Source organism: Lissotriton vulgaris, chromosome 12, assembly GCF_964263255.1.
Source record: "Lissotriton vulgaris chromosome 12, aLisVul1.2, whole genome shotgun sequence".
In the NCBI taxonomy this organism is placed as follows: domain Eukaryota; kingdom Metazoa; phylum Chordata; class Amphibia; order Caudata; family Salamandridae; genus Lissotriton; species Lissotriton vulgaris.
Window position 1 is genome coordinate 63,898,705 of NC_141700.1, and position 11,529 is coordinate 63,910,233.

Genomic DNA, 11,529 nt, shown 5'->3' on the forward strand with positions numbered 1-11,529 from the left:
TTCTCTATGTCATTGGAGGGCAATTAAAAACAATTCCTATATTCACAGTGCCAGGGTCAGCCATGGCCTCTGCTGATGTGCCAATCAATGCTTGTCTGACTGGAGAAAGGAGACCATTGTATGCATTCTCAAGTGCAGGCGTGTCCCACAATGAAGACATTCAGTGTTCACACTGTCTCTTATCACTCTTCCATCATGGACGATGATTTGCGGTGTGGTTTTCCTGCTTGACATCCTCACAGCGGAGCAGTATAGACCTCTTATTAGTTACAGGTGATGTGAAACCTGCTGCAACTCAGACTGTAGTAAAATGTCAACATAAGAAACACATTTGTTCCCTTGTAAGTAGCAAAACAAAAAATGAATCCAATTGTGAACATCAAATGTAAGAATTTGTATATTTTTCCACTCGCCCATAATCATCCATCCATCCGCCTGCCTTTTTGTGCTTGTCTGTTGTAATGTACTTTGTGTTTTTAGGTATACCTGCCTGTATACCTGTGCTGCTCTGTGTTTTGTAAAGACACACAAATTATGGACGGCTTGCAGAACAAATCAAAACATTTACCACCAGTCAAGAGATCTGGGCTAAAATCCATAGTTTTTTGCTCCCTATGACATTCCAGTTTAGACCCAGCCATATGCAAATCAGTCTTTGCCTCTTGGGAACAGGCCAGACCCAACTGCCAAGCCAGGTCTTCCCTGGACTGTAAACAAGCATCCTAGGACCGGTTTATGCGTTTCACCCCTCATCAGCCAGGCTAGCTTGAATCCAGTGGCACAGTTTTCTGTGCACATCGATACCTCTTCTTGTGTTGTCTGTTTGCATTTGCATGCCTGTGTGACTGCTGTTTGGAGGTTTGAATCAATGTTGCTCTGTGGACAGGGGTGTCTGTATGCGTTCTGCTCTGTACATTCATGGACGCCAGCTCATGTTTGTTCTGTCTGCATGTAGGTGTGCGTATGTCTCGTGGGGTGTGTGCCACAGGTGTGCATGAATACATTGTTGAGAATGGTCACACAGAAGTGCGTTCCTTAGTCAGAAAGAATCGTAGATGTGGATTTCAAATTTCACAACTGAAAAAGTGGTAGGCCGCAGGCTGGGGGGGGGGGGGGGGGGTGAGATGACCAAATTTCCGGACGGACTCTTCCCGTGAGGTTCTGATTTGCTTTAGGTGAGCCTTTGTTTATAGTGGCACATGGACTATTTGCAGGGATTCATTCCATCACTCTATGGGTGTTTGATTGCCAGCAGAATGCCTGGAAACCTGAGACTGGTACAGCTTTCCAACCCTACTATTGAAATGGTTGTGAATTCTAAAAAGTAGTACATTTGGACCCATTCAAGGGGTACTTTTATGGGTGCCGATTTACCACTTTTGGTGGTAAGGCAGTCGTTATATTATTATTATTATTATTATTACTATGCTGTTTTATAACGTGCTCAATTACTGCCAGAGTATCCTGGCACGTTATATATATGTATATATATCTATCTATCTCTATCTATCTATCTATCTATCTATCTATCTATCTATCTATCTATCTCTCTCTCTCTCTCTATATATATATATATATATATATAAATATATATATCCGAAAAAACTCCAACCACCACTTCCAGGTCAACCAACGTCAGACCGGCGAGGGAACATAGGAGACGGACCACAGAATGCGCTGCACAGGATCTTTTATTTGCAGAGAAGCCGGTAAGCCAGAGGGCACTACGCGTTTCGGGCTGGAAAAGCCCTTGTTCACATGCAAATGAGCCAGTTTCAACTTTTTAATTTTATACTGCTGTGCACACCCAATTGGCCCGCCCTGTCACATGATATAAATCTGCATAGACATAAAAGACATTTTACTCCTACATTTTAAGGAGAGAAGTACTGCCGAGTAATCTTTTTCCTTTGTTTTCAAACAAACCACATTTCAATGTTATATATTATTTGCGTACAAATTAATATAAATAAAATGAGATGTCATGTTTTAAAAACAGGATTATAGTAAAAAATTGCAGATTTTCTTAATACGGTATCACAAAATTAATAACAGGATAAATCCTTATATAAATAACCGTTAAAATGTCTATTTACAGTATTATAGTGACTGGGGAATTATAGGATTGCTGAAGGTGCCAATATTTACAATTTAGACTGGTTCCAAGTCTGCGTTTTGGTGGAGAGTGGTAAAGTGCATAGGGAAAAGAGGTAGGTGAGAATAAAGTGCTGAATCCACATGTTGTAAAGTATCTTGTGTCATCATTGCATAAATGCAAATAGTCAGAGATAGGGACATGACCCTATATAAATCTCATACAAAAGTTGTTAAAACAATAGATACTTAATAAAACTACCATGTGTAAAATTCATAGTTGCTAAAAACACCCGGTGTAAAATACAGTGATAAAAAGTGTACAGACATATTTTTTCATTTTTTTGATAAAACAAGTGTATCTAAATTATTATACAACAATATTTACAACATTAGAGGAAAGTGAGGAGTTACATTTATCAATAGTAGATTGACCAACAAGGAACTTGACTGGTCAACTATACAGCTAGTGAATTCGGCACCGTCATAAATTACTTGGACTGGAAGATTTGACCCACTAGATAACAAGGAACCTGACTATCTAGGGGAAAGGAAACCAAGGTACTACTAGTTGTTGGGGGGCCTCTCATAGAAAATGACGGAGATCCTCAGTAATATTAAGCCCGTTGGGCCATTTACTGTCGAATTCGAGGATCATACGTGATTCTAATTGCCTGAGTTTGAGCTCACGGTTGCCTCCACGTCTTAGCTTGGGGATCGAGGCTATCACGTAGTAAGATAGACAATTAATATCTTTACTATGAGTGCTCAAAAAGTGACGTGCTACTGGGTATGCTGGATCTGAGTGCAAAATAGCTCGTATATGCTGTAAAATTCTGACATGTACAGGTTGTATGGTGCTGCCTACATAATTGAGGCCACACGTACATGTCAGAACGTATACTGCATATTCTGTTTTGCAAGTATGCTGGCCTTTAATTGGGGTCTCTGTGTCACTGAAGGGAGTTTTATAGTGAGTCTTATTTATTCCGAATTTACACGCTCTACAAGTAGAGCATTTCCGGAATCCCTCCTTGATTAGCCAGTTCTGTTTGCACTTGAGTTCAGGACTACTTTGATCAAGCACTGCGCCCATACTGAGAGCACGCCGGAAAGTAACCATGGGTTTGTTAGGAAGCATATTTCCTAATACATTGTCCGTTAATACAATAGGCCAGTTATGATTGATGATCTGTCTTATTTTATTTTGTTGGCTACTGTAATTGGTGATGAACCTGGGACATTCCTGTTTGGTAGTATCTATTGTCTCATCAGGTGAATTAGTAGTTTCAGAAGGTGTGCTTAGCAGACTAGCCCGGGTTCTGTTTTGTGATTTCGCTAATGCTTGGTTAAACATTTTTTCTGTATAACCTCCGGCTTTCATGCGAATGCGTAGGTCATTAACACTACTCTCAAAATCATTAGTACTGCTGCAGATTCTTTTCAGCCTAAGTATTTCCCCGTAGGGAATACTTTGGATCGTGTGCCTTGGGTGTAAACTGGAGGCATGAAGAGTAGTGTTGCCTGCAGTAGCTTTGCGATGGAGAGTAGTTTGCACTTTATCGTGTTCATCAATGTATACAGTGACATCCAAAAATTCTGCTTGTTTGTTGCTTATTTTGGATGTAAACCTGAGATTATATGGGTTATCATTGATGGCATTTATAAACGCACAAGCTTCTGTTTCATCCCCTTGCCACACTAAGAAGATATCATCAATATAGCGAAGGTATCGGACAATTTTTTCACGTACCCACACATGATCTATCTATCTATCTATCTATCTATCTATCTATCTATCTATCTATCTATCTATCTATCTATCTATCTATCTCTCTCTCTCTCTCTCTATATATATATATATATATATATATATATATATATATATATATATATATATATATATATATATATATATATATACTCCTCCACCATTACCGGTACAGAGATCATCAGATGTCGTGGGCGGTCCGAGAAGGGTAACCGGTATCCCAATGAATTCACTCCAACACACTTCCTGGTAAGGATGATGCTCGGACACCCAGGTTAACTTGCAAGTGAAGTTTATTTAGGCAAGTAGAAAAACGACGCGTTTCGCCATTACGGCTTGCTTGCGCTCGATTTGCGCGGGGGAGCGCCCGGAACGCGCACCGGGGAGCGAACCGGGGAGCGTACCATGGGGAAAAAAGAACGACAGATTTTTAAAAAAATTTAGCATTTTTTTTTATAAATTGGAGGTAGTTCTAAAAAGAACTGTTTTTTTATTCTTTTTGTTGTTTTATATTTTTTTATTGTTTTTTGGAACATTTTGTACTTTTTTTGGCTTTTACGAACAATTTTATATATTTTTTGGAATTTTTATGGGGACAAACAAAAACAGGGAATTGGAAACGGCTCAACTGGAGCAAAAAAAATCAGGAAAAAATTAAGGTTTCCTTGAGCACTTGTGGTTGTCACCAGCACGGTTGATGAGTTTAACACTTTGCTCACCATAGCAAATTGTACGCCCACAAAATATACAAACTATTTTGAAATTTCCAAACTGTGTTTGGATGTTTGGGACCATCTCCCTTGTCTCTGGTCCCGATGGAGTGGGTTGGGTACTTTGGGAGGTGCTGGGAGAAGATTGGGGAGGGTTTCTGGTCAGTTCTCTGACCTCTGCCGCACTATAGTTGTTAGGGTGCCGGCGTTGCATGTGGCGAATCATGGTGTTGTTGCCAAAAGAATATTTTTTGGCAGGGTTCCCCCTGGAAAGTACAGTGCCACAGATCAAACAAGTCACCTTTGGCGCATTCACTTTCTTGAGGCCCTTTGGGATTTTAAAAAACTCCCAGACAATGTGCTCCTATCTTCTGGCAGGTAGAGCCTCTCCCCCTCCTCCTCTTCCTCTGCCTCCTCTTCTTCATCTCCACCACTGTGGTGTTGTGGTGGTCCTTGTGGTGGTGGTGGTGGTGGCTGAGAAGCTCCTGCTGCTGTTCTACTGTAGCCATTTCTCACAATCAGGTCTTCCTCAGTCAAAGAACAGAGAATGAGGAAAACAGGTGGGGGCTTTCATCATTTGGAAAAGAAAACTGTCCTGAACCAATCAAAAGTGTTATTTTCAGGTCACATGACCCGGGCTTTCATCATTTGGAAACCAAAACTGTCTTGAACCAATGAAAAGTGTTATTTTTAGGTCACATGACCCGACGCGCTTACGCTACGCGCCCCGGGGCGCGCCTCGACGCGCTTACGCTACGCGTCCTGGGGCACACTCCAGGGCGCTTACGTAGCGCGATCGTATGTGCTTGAGTGCTTCCGGGTGCGCTTACGCTGTGCGTATCACGCGGACGCGGCTACGTGATACGTCATGATGATGTTTTCGTTCACGGCAATAGCGCAAACTGGACGCTCACCGGCACGCGCACCGGGGCGCGCCGGAAGACTGCGCTTACCGGTGCGCTCACCGGTACGCGCACCGGGAGCGCTCCAGGGCAAAAAAATAAAACATGGACAATATACATTAAAAAAATGTATTACATAAATATACAATATAGGATTCATTTTAAAAAATATTATATTTCATAGCAATAGAAATTTAAAATTAAAAAACCTTTGAAATTCAATGACAAAAACATAAGTTTGAGGCCCTATATATAGTTAGGATTTAGCATTAACAAAACCTATGAAATTCACTGAAAAAACCATAGGTTTCACACCAGTTATAGTTAGGAATTAGCATTTAAAAAAACTATTAAATTCACTGAAAAAACCATAGGTTTGACACCAGTTATAGTTAGCTGGAAATTTTACTGACATAAAACCAATGAAATTACCATGTTATAGTTCGTTGGACTCACTATAACTTGCGCGCCTGCAATGCACTGCTGATGACGTCACATATTACATCACTCATGACATGGTCAGTGACATCACTCATGACATCACTGATAACACCATCCTTGTGACAGAGTGGCAGACCTCCTTTCAGTGTAATGTAACCCTTCAAACACATATTCAAAAATAGAAACTAAAATTTACAAAAAATAGAGAAACCCATACCAGCTACAACAACCAATTCAGTAATTTCACCATCTATATACACATCCACTCATTCACCAACAGTTCTATATAGTCACTCAAACATATATTCACTCATCATATGTAGTGAAACACCTATACATCCTGTTACACACCGACAGTCATCCAAAAGTTACTCACACACATACTCACACATGCAAATAAACTATTGAACATCCATTGATTTGCATATACAGCTATACACACACTAGCACATTACTTCTAAGGAAACTTACACATACTTACTCTCTTAAACAATCACTTATAGAAACACATACTTAAATAAAGAGGAACTCTTTCAATCTCTCATTCTCACATATACTCACTTATATACATCAATACTCACATATACTAGATTAAAACATATGTAGTTACTGATAAAGACAATAGTGAGACAGTCATTCACTCACTAACACACACATATACACACTCATCCACCCATACAGTCCTGCACATATGCTGTCTTCAAAACACATACAAACAGTGAGTCAGTCATTGATGCATCTATGTGCTAAGTAATACCCCCACCAAACCATACAGACACTCATACTGATACTAAAAAAAACATTTAATAACCCATATAACACACATGTAGCTACTCACCAACCCATGCAACCACTAATACACAAAGTGAACCACTGACACATATATTTAAATTTTTAAATATTTAAACAATACTCGCTAATATATGTATTCACTAAGATACACTTAATAAGCCAGTTAACCAACCAATTTTTTTTTTAATCCATTTAGACACGTATTTAAACATTTATTCTTCCATCGACCTTTACATATACATATATAAAACATATTTATTTCTCAAAAACACACACATTCACTGGATGGTGTCATCAGTGATGTCATGAGTGATGTCACTGACCATGTCATGAGTGATGTAATATGTGACGTCATCAGCAGTGCATTGCAGCCGCGCAAGTTATAGTGAGTCCAACTAACTATAACGTTGGAATTTCATTGGTTTTATGTCAGTAACATTTCCAGCTAACTATAACTGGTGTCAAACCTATGTTTTTTTCAGTGAATTTAATAGGTTTTTTAAATGTTAATTCCTAACTATAACTGGTGTGAAACCTATGGTTTTTTCAGTGAATATATATATATTTAAGTTTACGCTCCAAAAAAACTAAAAAGTTAAAAGCTTTTTATGAAATGACAATGATGAGAAAAGCCAACACTGTAACAGCAGACCCGACTCTGGGCCCCAAGACCCGACCTTCAAGCCAAGAATAAATTTGGGGTGTGCCACCCCGCCCTCTCTGAAGCTACGCCCCCGCCCAGCTTGGCATTTCTCCCTGGGAACTCATGACTATGGTCACGCACTACACAACAGCCTGGAGTCCTCACTCTGGGGTTGTGTGTTTCCACTGCACACACTCTCTGTCTCTGCCACAAAAAGCCTTTATTTGGAGTGCCAAATTGGTGCATGTAGGCAGGGGTCCATGTTTCCATGTCTCGCATTTTACGAATCATTTTATCAAGTGACCGACTGCCCGAAGTACTAAGCCGGAGTCGCAAATCCCAGCAAATTAATAGGGGGAGCCGGGCTGAGCCAATGGTTTGCCTTTGGCTCTAAGAGTCCATGCACGATCCATGTCTTGAAAACATTTGGCTTTTTTTTTCCTCAGAGTTTTATATAGCGCAAACTTGACTCGAAGTTGTCGGATATCAGAGCGCTTTACATGACCACCAGTTGCATTACACAGGGACACATTCATTTTAGTTAGGCGTGGGGAGATGAAGTGATTTGCCCAGAATCACAGGATGTTGAGCTTCGTTGCTGAGACTTGAACCCGGTTCCCCAGATTTGAGGTTGACCGCCTTAGCCGTTAGGCCACATCCTCTCCTCAATGTATGCATATTGTTTAAAAGACATAATGTAAAAATATGATACAGTTCCTTCAAAATGCCAAAAAGTGTATTTCTTTACCAGGCTGAAGTGTTTTTTCATAGTACATTAGATTACATCACTGCATAGACAGACATTTATTAAAAGTGATAGTTTTTAAACATGAACTTTAAAACTTTAAAGAATTACCGCCTACCCAGACGACAATATCATTAGTGAACTAAAAGGTAAGTAATAGTTATGTAAACCCTAAACGTGGCCCATATTCTTATTACAGATGGAGCAACATTATAGGCTATTAAATCAAATATAAGTGGTGCTTGTACAGTGCACTTCCTGAACTTAAGTATTTAAAAGTGCTCTTGTGTGATACATAAAGATAAAGGAGATTTTTGCCTAGGATCACACAATTTGTAAAGCAGGGAAGCCGGGATTTAATTCAGTTTAGCTGGTTTCACATTGTGAAACTCAGCCACCAGATATATACATCTCTGGCGCTTGTTCCTCCTGTTTTACAACAAAGGTCGCAAACTCGCAACATGAAATAGCGTCACAGACAAAGCAGACCCAACTCAGGGGCATCAGACCCAACACCAAACGAAAAATGCATTTATTTGGAAGATGTTACACCCCAAATACCCATGCTGAAGCTACGCCCGTGGTCACACAACCACTCAGCAGCGCTATCATCAAATGAGGTGTTTCATGCGCCCGTCTACAAAGCAAGGCGGCGCACGCTATAAAATAATTACATGATGCCTCACTACAGCCACGAGGGGGCAGCAAACTCCGAAACATTCAGAAACCTACTGAAGAAAAAAAAAAAAGAACAGGTCTCCAAACATTCATACGACCCTCAAACACAGAGAGCCCAATTAAAAAAGGTAAATTTACACATCTACATTTAATATTACACTTTGTAATAACTTTACACTATTTCTGCTATGTATCATTTCCTAATGCAGAGTGTAGACATGCATGTCTCCACCCCCTAACCGGAGAAGAGAGATCTAAGAGAATTTATGAATGTAAAGTTATTACTTGTAACTTATCTCCTGGTGGTAATGTACAGGGAAGTAATAATAACACGTATTTAACTTAAAAACATATGAAATATATTTTAATGTAAGATATTATATGAAATAATTGTAAAAATTAAATTAAAAGCTAGAAGAAAAAAAGTTACGGCACATTCACCTAAATGTGTGATAAAGTATTAATTATAATAAATAATGAATTCATTAAAATATATTTAATTAATGTATATATTCTGTTTTTTAAATTAATTTTCAGAAATTGCACCGACAGTAAAAAAACATTTTTATGTATTAAAATGTACTAAAAGTTTTTAATATAATTCATGTAAATTATTTAAGTTTTCTTTTTTTTACATATGTTTAACCTAATTTCCAGATACAAGTTTATTACATTTTATATTAAAATACTGTTTCTTAACTACATATGTTAGCATAGTTAATTAATATAATTTAAACTATAACATTTAATAATGTTGAATTATACTATATGGGTAAATATATAATTAGCACTGTCTTCTATGGGGCTTTATTTTAAGCTGGTACATCCATTATTTTCTATCGGAGTGTGCTGCAGGCCTTCAGCATTACCATGTCCGGTGTCCATAAACCCTTCCTTACTTTCCCTGAATTAGGTGTAAGTATTCCCAATGTTCCTGCCACTCTCAGCAGTTTTTCCCACATTTGCTCCTAAAATGTATTTTTAATAGAGCAGAGATCACCGAAAATGGGATGGAGAACACATAGATAAGATGGCGGAGGTTTTCACATGTAGGTTTGTGAATAACATTTTGTAGTACATGAGTAGCGCTACTGTAATACTATTACAAAGTGCAGTTTGTGAATAGGCCCCAGAGGGTATTGATGATGTTTTCTATGGTGGGAATGGGTCTCAAGGGCGTCTGAGCGCTTCACAAAAGAGCCCGCGTCAACAACATAAGGGTTGACTATCGGGAATAAAGACAAGCAGTTAAGGAAGACTATTAGGGGAAATCTAGGGTTAAAGCAAAGATGCCTATGTAAGAAGACTCCTGTATAGAGGAGTTCAACTTCATGAACCTAAGAGGTGAGTACAGGGAGAAACCAACACAAACTATTGGCAAAATACAGGAAACCCCAGAGTCAGACCAGACTAAGCAGTGGCTAAAGCCAGCTCCCCAAAAACCTCTCGGATACAATCAAAATGTTTATTGGACAAGAGTATTGTGAGGCATTAGGTGGGGCGGAAGACTGGAGGAAGCCAGTTTCAAAGTCTTGTAATTTAGGATGCCTCAAGGAGAAGGACTGGGCATTCCTTCATTCTTGGTGGACACCGGTAGAAGTGCAGGATGTTGTGGGTGATGCTAGGATTTTATATTGCGCTCGAGCTTCCAGCGATGTGATGTTAGGACCGGGGAAATGAGGTTGCATTTCTCACCCTCAAAATGAGTAGCAGCATTCAGCATCCCTCTGAAGGGACCGTGGTAAATCCGGTGGGGAAAGAATTCCCATAGTCCAGCCTGGAAAGTATCAACTTCAGATTATGGTCGGGAATGATTGTCTGATGCCCCAAAGTAGTTTGAGTTGGAAGTCTGCACTTTTAGCCCTGGCAAAGATTTGGTCTTGTATGTTAAATTGATTGTCTAGGTAAGAACCCAGGCAGGGCTGTCTATAACAGCATGTTTATAATCATAAGGACTACAGGACTCACTCCAAGAGTGGATGGATAGGTGGGTTTATTGGGTAAGATTAGCAGAAACTCAATTTTTGAGGATTTGAATTTAAGACGATAACTTGGCATCCATTTTAGGATTTTTTTTTTGTTTGAATATGTTTATTGCATTTTTTTTCCATGATACATCCATACACATATGAGAAAATTTAACAGTTATGCGTTGGTACAATTTACGAGGCCGTGGCCAATTCAGTCGCCTGTATACATGTAGGAATACATTTGTGAAGAGCAACTGTAAAGCAAGTGAGTCGATATGGTATGACAACTTCATTAGCCACCGGCATAACAAGAAATGAGTATAACAAGAAGGAAATATTGATTTGCGTGAATGGTGATGAAACAAATGTCGTTCTCCAATATCCCATCAGGAATTGTTCAGTGCAGATCATAACCTGTGACTTGGCAGTGTATCAAAGCATGTTGTGTACATTGGCAATACAATATATATCCAAAGCTTTATTACTGAAAAAAAGAGATTAACAATTATTGAGAACAATCTGAGAAGGTGTGAAAACTAGAGACTGGGCAGTGTCTAATAGCGGAAGTGTGTGCGTGTGCTCGTCGTTCTCGGGCCAGGCGGGCAGGGGCAGGCACGAGTCATGTTATGTCAACAGTAGGGATCTAGTCACAAGATCCGTCAGGTGCGCAGGAGGGGGGGGAAGAGGAGGGGATTCTGGGGGGGGCAAAGGGTGGGGGGGAAAGAAGGAGAGGGGAGAAGACCTCAACCCGAGCTCCGCAAGGGGGGGGGGTGTTAATGCTTA